Source organism: Mus pahari, chromosome 7 (assembly GCF_900095145.1).
Source record: "Mus pahari chromosome 7, PAHARI_EIJ_v1.1, whole genome shotgun sequence".
Classification (NCBI taxonomy): Eukaryota; Metazoa; Chordata; class Mammalia; order Rodentia; family Muridae; genus Mus; species Mus pahari.
Window position 1 is genome coordinate 59,891,589 of NC_034596.1, and position 21,810 is coordinate 59,913,398.

A 21,810-nucleotide genomic window follows, 5' to 3' on the forward strand; every position below is an offset into this window, starting at 1 on the left:
GATGCTTTGATCATCTGATAAAGTCTCAGTCTCCTACCTAAGCCTTCTGATGTTATTTTACTTTTTCTCTCTCTCTAGGGCATACTATATATTCTATGCTTAGTATATTTTGCTATAGACATTACTCTAAACACCTTCATAAAAATTTAATGCCATTTTTACATTTCTGAAATATATACACTGATATAAAATGTATAATCTTATTTATTTTTTGAAGCTAATAGTTTTCAGTTAATACAATATGGGGTGGATTTACTCATATTGATACATCTTTCATGGATCAATCATTTTTAATTCTATGAATATTTCCTTTGGAATGAATGCAATATTACCTTTAATTTATTATTTTGCTTAGTACTGAGGATGTTTAGTTGCTTTTCTGTATTTCTAAAGTGATTCATAGTATTTGTTTTCTGCGCCCTTTACAAGTCTAAATCACCTAGTGATGTACCAGGTTTGAAGCCAGTATAATTCCCTATGGTCATGTGACTCCTTCTGCAGCACAGGTGTGTACAGCAGAGTTTGGAATATTCAATCCAGCAATATTATATGCATCCATCTAATGGTGCATCAAAAGGTGATCAGGAGCTCAGTTCCCATTTTAAAGGATGTCACATGACCTTTTTGAACATTTTTGTTACCTGTAGTTTGAATGAGAATGTCCATATACTATTGAAATTTGGACATTGATGAATTAATGAGTAACATCACATACTATAAACTTTGAGAACACCACCAGTGTTTAGACAGTTATAGTGGTATTTTCAGATGTTACATAATTTTAGTTTCAACTTTTTTAGCATACATGCAAATGTTAAATATATAAATCATTAATGTGAATTAGTTTATAAAATACTGTACATAATATGTATGCTGTTTTTTAAACAATGATTAACTTATGTTTTTACACTCCATATTTAATTCCCTCCCACCCCTGTCCACCCTCCAATTGTTCCACATCCCATGGCTCCTCCCCACCCTGTCTCCATGAGAATGTCCCCATCTCCCACCACACCTGACATCTGAACTCCCTGGGGCCTTCAGTATCTTGAGGGATAGGTGCATCATCTCTGAATGAACACAGACACGGAAGTTCTCTTCTCCATGTGTGTTTGGGGCCTCTTATCAACTGGTATATGCTGTCTGTTTGGTGGTACGGTGTTTGAGAGATCTCGGGAGTCCAGATTAATTGAGACTGCTGCTCCTGCAAGATCACCCTTCTCCTCAGCTTCTTTCAGCCTTCCCTAATTCAACAGGGGTCAGCTGCTTTTGTCCATTGATTGGGTGCGAATATCTGCATCTGACTCTTTCAGCTGCTTGTTGAGTCTTCTGGAGTGCAGTCATGCTAGGTCCCTTTTTGTGAGCACTCCATAGCCTCCATAATTGTGTCAGGCCTTGGGACCTTCCTTTGAGCTGGATCCTACTTTGGGCCTGTCCCTGGACCTTCTTTTCCTCAGGCTCCTCTCCATTTCCATCTCTGTATTTCTTTCAGACAGGAAAAACTGTAGGTCAGAGTTGTGACTGTGGAATGCACCTGCTCCCTCGTTTGATGCCCTGTCTTCCTGCTGGAAGTGGACTCTATAAGTTCCCTCTCCCTACTGTCAGGGATCACCAAATGAACATGGTGTCAAAGGAGATTTCAAGGTTGTCCTTGGAAGGATGAAGATCTAAATGAATAGTCTTCTGTATTCTCAGCTCATGTTCTCTTCATCCAATTTACTCTGTTCCTCTTCATCATCAAACAATGCAAACTGAGAACTAGTTTCCCAACTTCATGATGTTAAAATTATACAACAAATAACAACCTTACATGCAAGCACACAATGCATGCACAAGTGTGTACTTACACACATAATCTCTCTCTCTCTCTCTCTCTCTCACACACACACACACACACACACACACACACACACACACACACATGCACACACACTCCAACCAAGTATGCAGGCACACAAATAGTAGGATACTTTATTATGCAAATATTTTACATATACAACAATACACTTGCATATATTTATAAACTGTATAACAAGGTCATGTCCAAAACACAGGTTCAGAGTTTGAATTGATTTTATGAGTCTCTAATCTGCTACTTAAAATCAAATATTTTCACTACTATTTTTAATTGAGGTTTTGTAACTGTTGATATTCATAAAACCACTTTAAAATGTCATGAACATTAGTAACACTGTGATTGTGCATTGTGAGAAAATTAATAAGAATATCTTAAAACAGGTGATATTAAGCGGGGCAAGGTGGCGCACGCCTTTAATCCCAGCACTTGGGAGGCAGAGGCAGGCAGATAGAGGCAGAGGCCAGCCTGGTCTACAAAGTGAGTTCCAGGACAACCAGGGCTATACAGAGAAACCCTGTCTTGAAAAAAACAAACAAACGAACAAACAAAAAACAAAATACAAAAAAACCAAAAACAACAACAACAAAAAACAGGTGATCAGGTGATATTAGAACATTCTTAAAAGCCCCCTCTGTTTTCAAGAAAATATTGGAGATAAAAATATATTCTAATATATTTCTTACTCATTATACAGAAACAGTATATTGTTAAACTAACTCCATCTTTCTTAAGAATGCACAAAGTTTTCATTTTCTGCTAAACAAAAAGAAGGATTGAAGTAGTGGAATTATAAACACATCACTTCGCACATTCTGTGCTTCACCTAGTACTTTGAACAGGTCAGCTCTTTGAATGGCATTTTCCCTTTTGAAATTTGAATCATTTGGACAGCAGCTTTGCTCTTCTGTAAGCCGCTTTCATCTTGACAACTATAAAGATTCTAGCTTTGTACATGTTTTATAATCATTTGGAGTATAGCTTCACCGTTTTTGCTTCTAAATAATAAAAATCCAGAATCAAAATCAAGAATTAAATATAAAGGCATTTTAGTCAAGTCAGAAATCTATATTTTTCCTTTGTACTAAGTTTTTAACTCCACAAAGAAACATTGCATCTAAGAATATACTTACCATAAAAACGTAACAATACATTCAAATGCTTTGTTGTGTGTTGTAGTAATTTTTAATAGTCAATACAAGATTCAAAGTAAATATTATTTTTACGTGTTAAAGGAAGTAACATGTATCTATGCCTATCTGCTCTCTGTAGGAAGGTATGTGTAAGTTGATACCATTTAAGATTTCTTTTACATTCTGCCTTGGAACCCTAGACTTTCAATGTCTTTTATATGAAGGGCAGATTGGTTTTTGTCAAAGAACTGTTTTGTGTCTTCTAAGATGGTCATGTGATTTCTGTTTTTGAATCCATATATGGAACAAATTTCATTTATTGATTTATGTATGTTGAGTCATACTTACATCTGGGGAACAAAGTCAACTTATCATGTTGAGTTATATTTTTGGTGTGATTTTGAATTCACTTTACTGGTATTTTACTGAGAATATTTACTTTTACGCTCATTTGGGGTTTAAGTCTATAATTTTCTTTGCTGTACTTTTTTTTCTAATTTGGGTAATACTGGTTGAAAAAAAATGAAGCATTCCTTCTTTTTTTCTTTTTTGTGTGCTGATATTAGCAATCCTATTGCAAGTTCTTTAAAAATCTGGTAGGTTCAGCAGTTGAAATTAATTATTATTACCTCAATATCATTGCTATAGCTTATTACTACATCCTTTGTGAAAATGTTAGGGCACAGGCTTCTAGAATCTCACCGTTGTATTTTAAATTCACCAACTTTCTAAACCTCATTTATGTCTGCTGAGATGTCTCACTTTTTATCTCTAATTTTATGAAGTTAGGTCTCTCTCCTTTTTATTTGGTAATTTGACTAAAGACCTTTGTAATCACGTTTTGAAACCATCATCTTTTAATTTCTTCAGTTCTTTGTGTTACATTTAATCAATGTCATTTCCTTAGTTTCTGTTCTAATCTTGATGACTGTTACTTTTTAAATCTGTTTATTCTTTTCTTTCAAAGGTGTTAAAGTACATCAAGAGTTTCTTCACTTGAGCTGTCTATAATTTTCTTTTAATCAGGCAATACATAAATGAAATTGAATACAACATTAATTTTCATTCAATTTTAGAAAATGTTATTTTCATTTGTATTTAATCAGTAATCCATTTTTCATTCAAAAATGTGTGAAAACTCCATATGTATTGGGTATTCTCAAGTAGGTGTACATAAGTTTAGAATTCTAATATCCCTTTGAGGAATCATTCCTTGATCACTCTGAAGTGACTTTCTTTATCTTTTCTAATCAGACCATTGTCTGTGACTTTTGGTAAGCTTGTCTAGTCTACTTCTGTTGATCGAGTGTTTGGATCTCTATTTGCTGTCACCAAATCTTGGCATGATTGGATGATGCTAATTTGTATAGAAATAACATTACCACACAGCTTTATAGTTAATCTTATATTATAGCCTTCACAGTAGTCACTTTGGCTATTAAATGACAAGGTTTATTATCTTACATCTTTCATTAGCCTTGTTACTAAGCAGATCTCCTCCAATTATTTATTTTTCTGTGATTTTTAATATTTTTTATTAATCTATTTATTCACTTTTCATTCTGATCACAGCCCCCTTTGTGTCTCTCCTCCCAGTTTTATCTACACACCCTCCCCCATTCACTTCCTCTCCTTCTCTTAGAGAATGTGACACCCCATGATTACCAACCTATGCTGGCATTTTAAGTAACAACAGCACTAAGGGCATCCTCTGCCACTGAGGTCAAGCATGCAACCCCACTAGAGGAAAGAGATTCAAAAGCAGGCAACAGAGTCAGAGACATCTCCACTCGAATTGTTAGCAGAACCATATGAACAACAAGCTGCACATCTGCTGAATATGCATAGGTGCCTAGGTTCAGCCCATTCATGCTCAATTTTTGGTTACTTGGTCTCTGCTATGCCTCATGGGCATAAGCTAGTTTATTCTTTAGATCTTCAGGTGGTGTCTTTGACCCCAGTGGCACCCCCAAACCTTCCCCCAACTTTCACTAGACTCTCCTAGCTCCATCTATTATTTGGCTTTGGGTCTCTGCATATGTTTCCATCAGCTGCTGAATGAAGCCTCTCAGAAGACGGTTATACTATGATCCTGTCTTCAAGCATAGCAGAATATCACTAATAGTGTCAGGGGGTTGTTCTCTCCCATGAGGTAAGTCTCAGTTGTGCCAGTCATCATTGGTTGGCTGTTCTCTCAATAACTGTTCCACTTTTATCCCTGAACATCTTGTATGCAGTATACATTTTGGGTCAAAAATTTTGTGGGTAGTTTGGTGTCCCTCTCCCTCCACTAAATGTCTTACCTGGTTACAGGAGGTAGCCTTTTCAGGCTCCATGTTCCCTGTTCTTAGGAATCTCAGCAGGTGTAACCACCTCTGCCTTCCACTTCATGACTACCTGGAGCCTTCCCCATCCCAGGACTCTGGCTTGTCCCAGATATGAACCCCCCAATAATTTCTTTCCTTTCTCCCAGCTCTTCCCACCTGCCACCCCAGCTCTACCCCCTACAGGATTTCCATCATGTTCCCTTCCTCACCCCATCACTTACCTAGTTCTCTCCCTCCATCCATTTCTGATTCAAATTATTTCCCCATCTGATTTAGACTCAAGAATTCATTGGGCCCTCCTTGTTCCTTAGCTTCTTTGGGTCTATGGCTTGTAGCATGGTTATCATGTATTTGTATTCAACCTTGCATATGTGCTCTGAAACTCAATTAGGTCATTTTTTTCTACTGAAGTAATTGAGTATTATCTAGAACATTACTATTCACAGTACTGAGTATGATAATTGTCAAATAATACACACAATAGAAACAAAATAGCCTTAATTGAAATTTCTGTAAAGCAATTAATGATGGGGTATTATTAAATGGCAGTTTAAGATTATTTTCATAGTTCATATATATATATATGATTATATATATATATATATATATATATATATATATATATATATATAAAATCATTTTAATGACAGTAACTACATAACATGTGACTTGACTGTGGAATTGTTTGATTTTACTACTTAGTTTATTTTACACAAGCTTGTGCCTCTGAAATTATTAAAATTGTGAATCAGTTAAACATAATGAACTATACTAGAATACTTCAAAACTGATAAGAAATTCTTACAGATGTTTTCCATTTCCTTTAGTTATTTTTTTTTATCTACAACCTGTTTGCATCATGCTCTTTGCTTTCTTTCAGTTGCCTAAATCATAGAGCACATCAATTGTATCAATGCACTTAATTTTGTCTCCTGATTTTATATAAGAATTGAATAGTCATAGGATCAGATTTGAAAACCAAATAATAGGATAGTCTTTCTGCTTTTGCAAACCCCAGAGCAACCATATCACATCTTGGATTCCCTAAATTTTACTCATATCTTGGCAGTCAACTCATAAAGCAATTTTCAGTTAACCAGTTTGAGAATAAATTTAGTTCAGACAGGACCTTAATAGGTATAAAGCAGTACATATTATCAAATATTATCTCAAAGATAAACTAATTGTCATTCTCTAAAAGCAGTGAATGAAAGTAGATGTAAATTAATTATATGCTAAGATATGAAACATGATGATAGGATTTGATTTTTCATCAAAAGAAAATGATGTTATCTTTAGAATTTCCTTGAGAGAAAAAAATGTCAATTTATTTCTTAGATTTTAACATAAAAATCATTGGCACTATGGCAGATAACATTTACATTACAAATTTATAAGAGGAAAAGGAACTTTATTTAAATCAATATGACATTTCATTTTCTAGCACTTGATAGGCTATGTAAAGAGGATCACAAGTTATAGTACATGCTGAGATAAATAGTGGGGTACAGGCAATTCTGAATTACCTGGTGAGACGTTGACTCATATAAGCAAATGGATAAATGAATAAAAATTCATTTAAATCATGTTTCACTTTCCTGTAGAAAAGAAGATGACATAAAATAATATCCATGGCTTGGTAGACTTCTCAGTGACTAATGTGTTCAGGTTGCAAGCTTGAAGACTGGAGTCCAGATCTCTTCAGACAAAGAGGATCCTCAGAGCAAGTTTTCTAGTAAGACTAGCTCCCTCTGTAAGTTGTAGGTTATATAAGAGTGACAGCCCTTCATTTGATGAGGTGGAAGAACAATCAAAAATTATACTGACCTTCAACCTGGGTATTCCAGGTGTATAAGTACCCATATGAGTAAGTAACCACACACACACACACACACACACACACACACACACACACACACTACAGCCAGGACACAGAGATAACACAGAGAGGCAACAAGGACCTACATGTATCAGGCAACAGACAGGAAAAGGTCCATAGAGTATAAACAGGTCAAAGCCACAGGGAGAAAGTAGAGTTCAAATTTAGGCTCACTGTTAATCTAAACTACTTAAAATGGAAGTCTGCCATTTTCATTCCTTAATGAAACATGGATGCAATTTCCCATGCTGGGTTAAGAAGTGTGGTTGTGTTTGGCTTCCCTGTGCTCCTGTGAGGTGTCCCTCAAACTCACTAGGAATTTGCTCATAAATTCACTGGTTTCTCCATAGTAAACTTTTGCATAATTGTACTTTTGTTTATTGTAGGGAACTTATCAAGATAAATTGTTATTCATGTATCCTTAGGGCAGAAATTCTTGCAATGTACAATTACTGTCTGTAATCTTTGACCATTTCCCACCAAGCTCACAGTGATGGAGACACACAGTGTAGCTGCTATATTATGTGATGTCATAGATAAGTCAAGAAACTAGGAATTGCTCTTTTGAGACTAGGAAGCAAATTAAATTTAAAACAATTATAAACTGCCATATTATAATGTGTATTTCCTTGCAATTCTCAAGAGCACTAGCAATTATGTCTACCCTTCCTGATTTTCGTGTTAATAGTAATAAATATAAACTATTTTGGAGGAATAGAAATGAGGACAAGATAGACGGGTAGACTTGTTAATTCTGTATTAGTAACTTTTCTGTTGCTGTGATAAAATAGCATGGCCAAAAACAACTGAAAGATGAAAGAGTTTATTTTGCTTTGTGGTGCCAGAGGTTTGGAGCCCATCAGGTGTGGAAGGCATGGCATGGCAATGAGAACAGAAAAGTGACTAATGCCGTTTTCATCTACACACAAAACTCAGAGAGAGAGAGAGAAAGAGAGAGAGAGTGAGAGACAGAGACAGAGACAGAGAGACAGAGACAGAGACAGAGACAGAGACAGAGAAACAGACACATACACACACACACACACACACACACACACACACACACATACACACACGTGGGGGGGGCAGTGGGGATCATAAAATTGGAATGAGACAATAAGACCACAGAACTTATCCCTGGTGTCATACTTCCTTCAGAAAGGCTCCTAAACTTTCCACAACTTCACCTAACAGCACCACTAACCAGAGACTGAGTGTTGAAATACAGGAGGCTGTGGGGCCAGCTCTCATTCAAACCATCACAATGTCTTATAGTTTAGAGACACAGAGCAAGACTATACAGAAGTAGGCCTGTGGAAAATGGTCTTTCAAATATCAGAAAACTCAGAACACATGGGAAGAATTGAATACCAGTAAGGAAGAAAATAACATATGAGAAAGAGATAATTCAATTAAAATCCAACTTTGAAAATAGATAAATGGCAAAATCAATGGATCATTACGCAGTTGTTGAACTTAATACTAACCTGATCAAAGTAAGTATGAAAATCATGAAATGTTTTATCTGTGAACTTCTTGAATTAAAATTTGCTTTTTTAATTGTTATTCAAAACATTTTATTAATGCATATTTATTTCACAGTGTTTTTGTTTCACAAAGATCATGTTCTTCAAATAACCTATATGCTTTGACTCTCCCTAGCTCTCTCCTTCTTTCCTAATATTTTCACTTTTGATATGACTATAAAAATAATTTTAGGCACAAATCAGAGATGATGTGGTACTTTCTATGATCTGCTTATTTTGCATAGTATGATGATCTTCTGTTGCACCTATTTACCAGCAATAAATATCATTATATTATTCTTTATGACTAAATAGAACCCCACAGTGTGTGCCTGTGTGTGTGCATGTGTGTATGTGTGTGTGTGCATGTGTGTGTGTGTATAATTTTGAATTTCATACATTAGGAAACAACTAAACTTATTCTGTAACTTGGCTGTTGTGAATAGTTCTACAATAAATGTCAATAAGCACCAGCTATCTCTATTAACTACAATCCTTCAGCTATATATCCAGAAATGGTTGGAAACAATATTCATATGTAAAATGAAGAATTCCTCGCAATCTTTCCTGTGAGGATGGGGTCGATGAACAGTCTGAATTCCACAGAACTTGAGAAAATAAATAATGTAACTACCCTTCATTCCTCGAGTCAACCCCATTAGCAATATAATGAAAGTGTCTCCTGGGCTGTTTTATTAAAGTTATTAGACACACTTAGTTAATGCAAGTTGGCATTCTCATTAATATTAGGAACTATCAGAAAATAGAGAGGAAACATCTGAAGTCATTGGGCATACGAATTGTGATGTTGGCTAACCAGAGCACTGGGGTAAGATTTTATCCACAGAGGAGTTAAGAAAGTAGGCAGATGTCAGGGACTTCGGGACTGGTATATAACTGTATGGTCTCTGCTTAACATCATGATGGGTTATCATTCTGTTAAACATGTGCTTGTCATGGGAAGATCTGGATAATTTGTGGCACATAGATGAAGTTCTTTGGGTGTTACTACATAGAGGAGGAGAAAATAAATGATGTTTAATGGAGGAGTGGCAGAAGAAAAGACCTACTTGGGTTACAGAAAAGTAAATTAGGCAAGATTTATGTCAAGACATATTTGTGAGTCAATAAGATTGATGAAAGCCAACTGCTATTTTTTGTTTGTTTGTTTGTTTTATTTTGTTTCTCGAGACAGGGTTTCTCTGTATAGCCCTAGCTGTCCTGGAACTCACTTTGTAGACCAGGCTGGCCTTGAACTCAGAAATCCACCTGCCTCTGCCTCCCGAGTGCTGGGATTAAAGGCATGCACCACCATGCCCAGGCTCTCCAACTGCTATTTTTTAAGTCTCTAAAAAGCTCAGCACAAAATTAATGAAGACATGGAAGAGACATGGGTCCTACTGGTTCCCATTGTACTCACTGCAACGAGAGAAGGAGAAATCTAGGGGTAGAAACCACCTAGTTCCACCTCTCAATGTGCTAGCCTATGTTGCCATATAGTGAATATATGCACAGTGACCAGAAGAAACATTTAATTGTATTAAGTTTATAAATGGGTATTTCCTAATAAAAGTAGTTACTTTCATAGGAGTTGAAAATGTTCTCCTATTTCAAGCCCCCCTTAATAAAATGCCTGTTTAAACATCATTTATCTTCCTACTATGCCTTCCCTACTAATCTGCAATGTTGTCCTGGGTCCTCATAGAAATTCTGATATTTTTTTTTAATCCTTAAGCCCATGAAAAACATTAGAAAGAAAATTATAGTGAAAAAATCTTCAAAGCAGATGACTTGCTTTTGAGGGAAATATTATTTCAGATTGAGGACAAATGGGTGAGATTTTATAATAATATCAATCACATTCCTTTTTAGTGAGTTTCATTTTACAGTATAGTATAGGTTTGGAACCTCTAAAATTTTGTATAATTTGGTGGTTAAAAATATTAGTTTCCTTTTCTTTAATACTTAATTTGAACATTTTTTTCATGAATTTGCTTATCTTATGTCCTTTTTATGGAATGTGTCAATTCAAGTGTATGCTAATTCATCTGTTTTACTTTTATTTTTCCAGATTAAATGTGTTCATTTTGTGCCAGTGAATAGGATTCTATATTAGATACCAGCACTCTAAGCCACACCTAAGCAGTGGCCTTTAAACCTTCACATACTGCCAATCTCTATTTCACTAACGTTCTGCCACTGAGCCTCCTTAGTCTAGCAAATTCAGAGTTCAAGTTTAAAAAGAAAAAAAGAGAAGGAAGGACAGTTGAACTCCACTTTTTGTCATCGGAGTCAGAATTGGGACCCAGGTAACTCAAAGGAATGTTTATTGTCTTCAGCAGAGAAGAGAAAAATAAGAGAAACACTAGTAATGGCACTACAAGGAAGAACGAACAGAAAGAATGCAGGTTAAAGAAATATTTGGCATAGAATGAGTTGCTTTCTCCTCAGTTAAGAATCCACATGATAACATGGATACATGACATTGAGGTTAAATTGTTCAATTTGTGGAATACCTCAGTGTATCAGCCAGTACATTTTTGCACTGAAACAGAAGCAGTACAGTCCTTATGTGCTACCATTACACCTCTGGGTTTTTCACTTATGAATATACTTGCCAACCTAATGATTCGTGCATGCATTAGAATTCGCTTTTGTACAGTTAAGTTTATTTTTCTCATCCCTCTCATTCCCATGAACATCTCAGTGTGAACTCTTTGCCCAGCTTCAAGAGAATGGCACAAAGGGGCAGCTCTGTGCCACCTCAGGTCAGAAATCATCTATCTCTTTCCAGGCTACCTATAGAGCAGGAGCATTGATCTCATCTCATCTTCCATGCAAACAGACACCGTTTGCTTAATTTCCCCAGGCCAGAGACATACACAACGGCAGGTATGCTTATAAAAATGGAATCAAAATGAAAAAGAAAGGGGGAGCAGACAGAAAGAAAAGACTTTCTTGTTTGAAGCCTATTGTCCTAGAAGGAATCCATAGCCTTGAATTCATATAAAGCTTGAACAAGTGAAATGTTTTTTTTTTTGAGACTCCCACCAAACTTTTGGCTGGAATTCTTCAGGTATTTTCCCCTTCACAAGGGGCTTCTTTTCAGGAGCCTTAATCATCTGGGACACATCTGGAGAGTTGACATCTGCTCTTCCATAGGCATTCTGGTACTTGGTTGAGATTTCATAAGATCCTTTCACTGGATTTTGGCTGCCTGGATGAGTGACATAGCAATGTCCAGCACTAACATAACGAATTTCCCTCCAAGATTCTGAACTAACATCTTCACTTTACTGCAGATGTTACACTTATGGCAATACAAGGGAAATCAATGAAGGTAGGCTAATAATACTTACATACTGAATCAGGACACAGCACGGGCTGACTTGTCCATTCAGAGCCTGCTACTGCAGTCTTCTTGGCAGCTTTAATAAAATCAGATGCATTTTCCAGTGGGACTTTGCTTCTTGTAAAGTTAGTCATCTCCATCATGATCATACACATCTGCTTGGCTAGAGAAATGCTGTCATTACCACTGTCATTCCACTTGAGATGCCCGCATCCAACTTGCTTTTGTCTTGGTGAAGAATGTCTACATGCTCAGCTATTTTTGCTTTCCCCTCCTGTGATAGTTGTGCCATGATGGCCCCTGCACTCTGCCCAGCAACGAGCTAGTTGTCCTAAGTCTGAACACTTGTCCAACAATGCACATCATAATCCTCTTTTCAAAAGTTAGAATTATCTTCTACCTCTTCTGGAGTCCTCATCATTAGCACACATATCCTGTGGGGGCCTTCCTGTCCTGAGAGGAATGAATTAAGGTGGGATACAGCATTCAATGGTGGCCAAAATACTGATAGTCTCTAGCCTTGTAACTTTCTCTAACTGTACTGGATGTTATTAGCTGATGGTCTCTGGAGACTTGACACTTTCTTGCTTATTCTGTGGCCAAAAAACCACTGGCTTGGGCCATTAACACATGTTGTATTAGGTAATGAATGCCCTGAATTAAGCAAAGTATTTATTTTTAGCATTCCTTTCTCTGGCCAGCTAGTCAGAAGCCCCTTTGTAGACCATGTTAGTTAATTCCTTGTGAACCATAGGGGAAAGCTTCACTCATGTAGAAAACACAAACACACTGGGTGAAGTGAAAAAATGGGTACATCCTTACATTTGGATGGATGGATGGATGGATGGATGGATGGATGGATGGATGGATGGATGGATAGATGGATGGACAGATGGATGGATGGATGGATGGATGGATGGATGGATGGATTGATGGATGGATGAATGGATGAGTGGATAGATGGATGAGACATATTCCCCCAAGCTACCACACCACACCACACAACACCACCTTTATTTCTTTTCCCTGGTCTTTTCATAAACAAATGTTCTTAGAAAAATAGCTCATAAATAAAATGTTACACAAAATGAGATTGACAAAAAGATGTTGTATTAAGTTGAAAGCAGTGTTTCCTCCTACATGCTCATTATAAGTTCAAAGCAACAGTCTCACCTGGCCTTGTCTCATCATAGTGCATACCTATGGCTTTGACCTTAGACCTGAATGCTTTTCCTTAAACACAAATTTGTTCCAAGTCTATATCTCCTTTGAGTGTAATATGAAAGATCATTATATTTCTTATTATACAGCTTTTACTTACTACCATGAGTGGTAAGTGCAGTTTATTCTTGATTTTAACTTTATTACATCTTTCTACCAAAACAACTTAAACTGTCACTTAAAATTTTCTTCCTAAGATTATTTGAATCAAATCAGGAATTCTATAAAATATTAATTCTTCTAAACAGCATTAATTCATGAAAGCTAATCCTTATGTTGATCTGCTCAGGGTGGTATAATGCCAAAGTATTATTATATTCATTCAATAGTGACAAAAAGGCATATCAGCAATCCTAGAATGAGGTCTCTTCATGGCTTTACCTGGTAGAGCTTACCCTTCACAGACCACACAAAAAATGGTAGGCCACCTCCAGGAAGTCTACCACTCCAGGGAGGCTACCTTCTAGCCTTAGCTCTTTCTAGATGATTCCTGACAATAGAGAAACATCATACAGCGTGCATAATAAGGAATGATCAAGCCTACTCACTCACTCAGTCAACAGGTTCTCCAGCACAGGAGCGCTGAACAATACTGCAGCATGACCCCAGTCATTTTTTAGACTGAAGGCAGGTTTATTTTTTTTTCTCTGGTCTGCTTTTATCCAATTTTAATTACATGCAAGTAATAAGGGTAAGCGGTACAATAAACAACAAGCAAGACAATGAGCAAAACCCCATGATTATTCCCTTGATAATTGTTTCTCAGGGCTTGTCAGAATGCCCAAAATATCTGAGCACACTTCCTTGTCCAAGCCCCAAATCAGATTCTTGCCTGAAGCCTACTTCTTTTGTCCCACTCCAAAATTAATATTCCTGCCTGAGCTTACTTCCTTGTCATGGCCTAATATCAGATTCCTGCCTGAAACCCATTTCCTTGTTCTTGGCCAATGCCAGATTCCTGACAAATGCCTCCCCCCTGCCCCCAAAGGCTCCACACAGATGAACTCATTCTTCTTGAAAGGTTGAAGGAAATTGGCATTCAGGGCTTCAATATCAAACTTAACTTGCTCAGCAAAGAGTGGCATCACTGTTTCCAAAAGCAATTTTGTGCCTTCCAGCACCTTCTCAGTATATACTCCAGCTTAATAGTTCTCCATCTTTGCATTGCTGATGTGAATGACCTGAGTTGTGCAGCTCTGTAGCCCTGTATAGCACCCAGCTGTATGGTCCAGTGCATTCACATCTCCCTCATGCAGGGCAATCACACATACGTTCACATCCTTCAAAACATGATATTCTGAGACAGAGTAGAAGTCTTCCATTGAGGTGATGTTATCCACTACCTCAGTTAGCACTTAGACTTGCTTTTCCCACTGATCTTTAAAGACCTCCATGTTGTCCTCAGCAATTTTACTCTGGCCAAGCAGCCAAGGGGCAGCACTGATGACCTGGGGATACAAACTGTCAATCTGCATGGCTGCCATCCTGGCTAGCTTCACCCGTTCCTCATTTTTGGAGATGGAACAGGCCAAATTGGCAACCCACACAAAAGCAGTCTCCTTCTGGCGTCATTATGACTCCTGTCAGAGTTGGAATTTTTGAATGAGGAAGCCTCCTCTGGTGTTTGTTTACATCAGACCACAAATTATGGCCTTCCATTATCTAGTTGGACTCTCTGGACACTTTCCTGCTTCCTCCGTGTAGCATATCTCTCCTGGTGTATTTTAATATGCAAGTAGAAGGCCTACGAGATAACTTAGTGGTAGGCTGCTTGCCTTACAAGTTCAAAGTCTGGGTTTCAGTCAGCTGTACTATAGAATTAAGCCAAAATAAAAATATCAATTAGAATCAAATAAAACTAAATAAAAAAATAAAGCATATTTTTTTGAAAACTTGATAGCAAATGATAGGTCATAATATTAGAAAAGGGAGATGTTTCAATCATGGTTAGAAGTCTAAAACTGTAGAAAAATTAAGTAAAGCAAAATCAAATTTAATGCTGCATCAAGTTAGTTGCTTCTTAAGAAAAAAAGGACTATTTGCTAGATCATACTAATCAATAAGGTTTTTGTTTCTTGAATTGTAAATATGTACAATCATACCAACGCAATGACTAATCTCATATATAAGTATTTGCCAGAATTCTAATTCTAATTCTAATTCTAATTGTTATCAATATTTGAAAAATGTCATTAGAACCATTATTTCTGTGAACCATCAAGTGCTATTGGTAGTCATTGAGATGTAAGAAAATTATCTAAAAGAAAAAAAGTATCTTTAAATAAACTTAAGATTTCTCTACAGATTTGTTAAGATTATTTTTAAAGGTTCCTAAAATATACAACCAAGTTGCTTACCTCTGAGTGTTGAGTGTGCTCGGGAGATTTTCTCATTTCAATTTTATTTCAACTACCATTACTCAGTTGATAATTTTGTAAACCACCCAAGACATAATTTTTTCAAAAGTAGCTTATTCAAAATATCTATTCGGTAATACAAATTATTTCTACTTTCAGCTTCATTAAAAATATGAAATAGTAGATCATTGGCTACTTTTCTGAATTCATGCATTTTTTTTGGAAATCGTTATTTATCTTAACAATATACCACAGAATTTTCAAAAGAATTTAATGGTGCTCAACATGCTTTGTTGATTTTTTTTAACCTACTTACCATACAGCAATTGGCATTAAAGCTTCAGAAATCTCTATAGTAATTACACATTAAAGTTGTAAGCAAGCCACTGCCAATTGATTGTTAGATGAAACATTACCATTTCATTTTCAATTCCATCCCATGGTCTTTGGGGAGTTTGGAACAGTCTACTGTCATATGTCAAAGCAACAAGCAAATCAAGGACTGCACTCATCCTTGTGTCATCCCCTCTCCCAACACTTGCATTTCCCCAGTCATCACAAAGAATTGTCAAAAGTACGTCTATCCTTTGTTCTTGTGCTTCAACAAATTTTTCTGCCTAACTCCTTTTCTCTATAGTGGCACCACTATCTTTCTAACCATGCATAATAAAATCAAATCATCACATACTTTACCTTATCCTTATCTTTAGAGTTTGCATGGCATTCAACACCATATCTAGTAGGATGTACTCTATGAAGTTACACAATTTATCTCATCACTTCTCCATACTAACTTAAAATCTTTTAAATCTGTTTTTATTCTTTAAGGGAAAGTGCTCAGGCAGATATTTAGCAGTTTTCTGGATCCTTCAGTCCATTGTTCCCGCAGAGGGTGTATCTGATGTGCAATTATACTGTACAATCTTCTTTCTCACTGATAAAAATTTCTTTTAACTCTCCTGAAAACTTCCTATCACCAATATTGACACTAAGAAGGAAGAAAGGCAAAGTAGTTATGAATGTCACTAGAGTAAAGAATGTCTTTATTCACACACACACACACACAAGCACTCACACATTCACACACACACACACATATTTAAGTGTGTAAGTAAATGAGTAATGGAGAAAGTGCCTTACTACTTTGTGGAAAACTAGACATAATGAAAGATTGTTATGTCCAACATAATTACCATAAGTACATTTTGCTTAAGGTCTGGTAAAAAGTACACTGGCCATGCTCACTGATTCTGATCAATATAGAAGTGAGCATACAAGGAAACTGAACAAGAAAAGCAGTAAAATTTCCTCTTTTTCATATATAATGATTCATTTATAATAAATCCCAAATGCACCATTAAAATTGTTAGTTCTAATAAATTAATTCAGTACTGTTGTACAATATAGAATCGACAAGCAAATTTTTTTCATATAACTGCACTAATATGCAGAAATTCCCCCAAACCTGAACTATTCATGAATAGTTGTAACCAAAGAGGTAAATGAGAAAAAGAATTTCAAATTAAATCCCAAAAGGTTAGAAATATCCAAAGCAACATGAAGGGAAACTATTTAAAGACATCACTCTTCTTGATTTAAATTTATACTAATAAGTTTTAGTAACCAACAGCAGAGTATTGCCATTAAAATATACCTAGACCAATTCTCCTGCCACCTTTCCAGCCCCCTTCTTCAGAGCTCATCATCTGACCTCTGAATCCTGAACCATACAAGTTAGATTCCCTTTTCCCACCCACTTTTCTTGTTCACGGAGTCTTCTAGGGGTGCCACTAGTTGCCCTGGGCAGTCTGCTTTCCCTAGAGGAGTTCCAATATCCCAACACCTCTCTACCCTCCATCAGACCTGTGTGTCAGGGAAGAAATAAAGAAGGAGAGTAAAGACTTTCTAGAATGCATTGAAAATGAAGGCACAACATACCAGAATTCATCAGATGCAATGAAAGCAGTACAAAGAGCAAAGTTCATAGCATCACTGCCTCCGTAGAGAAATTAGAATGATAGACAAACCATTAGCCAAACTCACCCAAAGACAGAGCGATGATATCCAAACAAACTCAGAAATGAAAAAGGAGTCATAATATGAGACACTGAGCAAATTCAAAGAATTATTCGGTCTCACTTCAAAAGCCTGTACTACTCATAATTGGAAAATATCAATGGAATGTATTTGCAGATGCCAATTAACAAGCAGTTTTATAATTCATAAAGAAATAGAAGTTGTAATTAAAGGTCTCCCAACCAAAACAAGGCCAGGGCAAATAGTTTTACTGCAGAATTCTACCAGACCTTCAAGGAAGACCTAATACCAATATACCTCAAACTATTCCACAAACAGGAACAAACAGAAGTGCCACTGCCAAACTTATTCTCCATAGCCACAGTCACCCTGATACAAAACCTCAAAAAAGAATGAGAATTTCAGACCAAATTTTTTATGAATATTGATGAAAAAGAAACCTTGCAAACCAAATCCAGGAACATATCAAAAATATCATCTACCATGATCAAGTAGGAATGGTTCAATATATAAAAATCCATCAATATAATACACCATATCAACAAACCGAATGAAAAAAAAAAAAAACCACACATGCTCATCTCATTAGATGCTGAAAAAGCCTCTAACAGAATCCAACACCCCTTCAGGTTAAAAGTCTTAGAGAGATGAGAGATAGAAGACACATGCATAAGCATAATAAAAGCAATATACAGCAAGCCAGTAGCCAACATTAAACTAAATGAAGAATAATTTAAAGCAGCTCTACTAAAATCAGGGACAAAGTAAGGTGCTACTCTCTCCTTATCTAGTCAATATCATACTTAAAGTTTAGCCAGAACAATTAGACAACTAAAGGAGATCCAGAGTATACAAATTGGAAAAAAGAAGTCAAAGTACAGCTATTTGCAGATGATCTGATAGTATACAAATGTGACCCTAAAAATTCAGCTAGAGAACTCCTACAGCTGATACACACTTTCAGCAAAGTGGGTAGATGCAAAATGTACTAAAAATAATCAGTAGTTATTCTTTATACAAATAACAAATGAACAGAGAAAGAAATTATGTAAATTATGGAAACAATAACCTTTACAATAGCCATGACTAATATAAAATATCTTGGTATAACTCTAACCAAGCAAGAGAAAGACCTGTATGACAAGAATTTCATGTCACTGAAGAAAGAAATTGAGGAAGATATAAGATGGAAATATCTCCTATGTACATGAATTAGTATACTTATCATAGAGAAAAGTGTTCATTTTAACCAAAGTAATTTACAATAAAATTCCCATCAAAATTCTAACACAACTATTTAATGACGTTGGCAGAGCAATTCTCAACTTCAGATGAAAAATCAAAAATCCCAAGATAGCTAAAACAATCATGAACAGTAAAATCACTTCTGGAGTTATTACCATCCCTTCCTCATGCAAAAGAAATAAAGAAAAATAATAAATAAATAAATAAATAAATAAATAAATTTTTAAAAAGCTGCATGGTATAAGTATAGGAACAGAAATAATGATCAATGGAATTGAATCAAAAACCCTGAAAAATGGTTCTTGCCTAACTGGATACCTGCATGATGTTTAATCCCTTATTAGTAGATATTAGCCACAAAAACATAGGATATCCACGATTTACTCCACAGAGCCAAAGAAGCTAAACCAGAAGGAAAGCCCAAGCAACTATGCTTAGAAGGGGAAATAAAATGGTCATATTAGGCAGATGGAGGGATAGCTGAGTGAAAGGGGTGATGAGGATGTAAATGTGGTGGGAGTGGTGGGAGTGTTCGGGGAGGGACAGGAGAGATGGCCAGATCATCATGAAAATGAATGGGAATCTGCAGCTGGCAGGAGTGGAAAGGAGGGGGCCTCTCGAAGATAAGCCAGAGACTTGCAATAGGGGAGTTGCACAAGAAACAGTGAGAGTGACTTAACTGTGATTCACAGCATTGGGGATATAGATCCTGAAGAGGCCACCACCCCTATAGCCAGGCAGCAACTCTAGTGGCTTGATATGGATACCAACCCATCCACAAAATTATATACCCAAAATCTATCCTGTCTGCCAAAAATTCAGGGACAGTGAAGGAGAAGAGACTGAGGGAATGGCCAAGCAACAACTGATCCAACTAAAGATCTATCCCATGGGCAAGCTCCAATCCCTGACACTATTGTTGATATTTTATTATATTCTGTTATATTTGCCGAAGGGAGCCTAACAAGGCTTCCTCTGAGAGGCTCCACCCAGCAGCTGACTGAGATGGATGCAGAGATGCATAGCCAATCAATGAGTGGAGTTTGGGCACTCTCATGGATAAGTTGGGGCAAGGATTGTGTGCCCTGAAAGGGGTAGGAACTCCACAGGAAGATCAACAGAGTCAAGTAACCTGGATCCTTGGGTCTCTCAGAGACTGAACCAGCAGCCAAAGAGCATATATTGGCTGGACCTAAGCCCCCTGCATATGTGGCTGATATGCAGCAGCGGTCTTCATATGCATCATGAAAAACTGAATTGAGGGCTATCTCTAAAGCTGTTGCCTGTCTATGGAAACTACCCCACCGACTTGGCTGTTTTGTCTTGCCTCAGTGGGAGAGGATGTACCTAGCCCTGCAGACTTGATGTGCCAAAGTGGGAAGACACCTGAGGAAGGGGGGCTCCACCCTTCCTCAGAGAAGAAATGGAAGAAGAAGGAAGGAGGGATTGTGGTTGGGGGTGACTTAAATGGGGTGCAGTGATCAGAATTTAAAGTGAATAAAAAAAAATAGACATATCAGTAGAACTAGTTTTTAACAAGGTATACAAAAATAAAACACATTAGAGAAAAGGAGGACATTTTTAGATTGCTATTGGAAAAACAGAATGTCTATAGAGGAACACAGTTAGGCCTTTATTATTATAAACAAGAATTAATTTAAAAAAGATGAAAGTCCATATACAGGAATTGAACCTGTAAAACATCTGAAGAAAACAGGAAACATTTAGATACTTGCCTTGGCCATGCATACACTGTGTTTCTCTGTCATATATTATATGAATATTCTCATTGTTTTGTACTGTGCAATTTTCTATAATATTATTAACAAATTAAATACTAACAATTTGTTTTAAGAACAAAAATTATGGTTTTCTTTGGTTTGATAAAAATTTGACCATATCTATTGTATTAGTTACTGTTCTACAGTTAAAAAGAGGTACTATGACCAAGTCAACTTATAAAACATAGCATTTAATTCTGGGGAAATTTTCCAGAGGATTATATTCAATGATCATTATGGTGAGAAGTTTGGCAGAATATAGGTGGCATGGTCAGGATCAGTAGCTGAGATATTACATCTGATCCATACACAGGAGGACAACCCTAATGACACACCTCTTCTAAAAGGCCACAACTTACAATCCTTCCAAAATACTTCCACCACCTAGGTATGAAGAATTCATATCTATAAGCCTATAAAGTCATTCTCATTCGAACTGTGCCATGCATAATACCTGTCGATAGGAGTAAAGTTTGAATAATATGAAAAAAATGTTCAAAATGTTTAGAGCAGGTCATTTATAGATACATAAATATAAAAAAAATTTATACATATGTCAGGTTAACAAAGGTATACTTAGCAGGCATTGGTCATAATTTTTCTTGCTATTTTACATGTGAAACTTAATAATTTGGATGGGTATTCATTTTGTAGGTTTTGGTGATATATAAAACTTAATTTATCTTCACATTTATGAAATAAGGTCAACTAGGATCATGAGCTAGAATTAACTCACATTTGTTGTAGAACTCTGAGCTGAGTAGTGTAATAAATAATGAGTTTAGAAACTGGCCAGGCCCTAGGCAGAGACTTCCTCGTAGCTGTGCCCAGGAGCAAGTGGGATTGCCCAGGCAATGGCTGCATTTGCTACTTAACATGAGTCAGGGCAGACGAGGCAGGTGCATTCTGAAGTATGGACGGTGGGGGAGCTGCTTTATTTGCTTTTCTTTCTTCCCCTTCTTTTTCCTTTCTTCCTTTTTTTTTTTTTTTTTTTTTTTTTTTTCTTTTTTTTATATATATCTCCACCGGTTCTTTATTTTTTCAGATGTGGTTCTCAATAATAGTCCTAAATTTAAATTATTCTTGTAAACTATTGC

The 21,810-nt window shown here is 36.4% G+C and overlaps 1 pseudogene; it reads right to left on the reverse strand.

Moving 5' to 3' along the window:
* Nucleotides 1–11,697: 11,697 nt before the first annotated feature.
* LOC110324700 lies at nt 11,698–14,828 on the reverse strand (annotated as a pseudogene).
* Nucleotides 14,829–21,810: the final 6,982 nt, after the last annotated feature.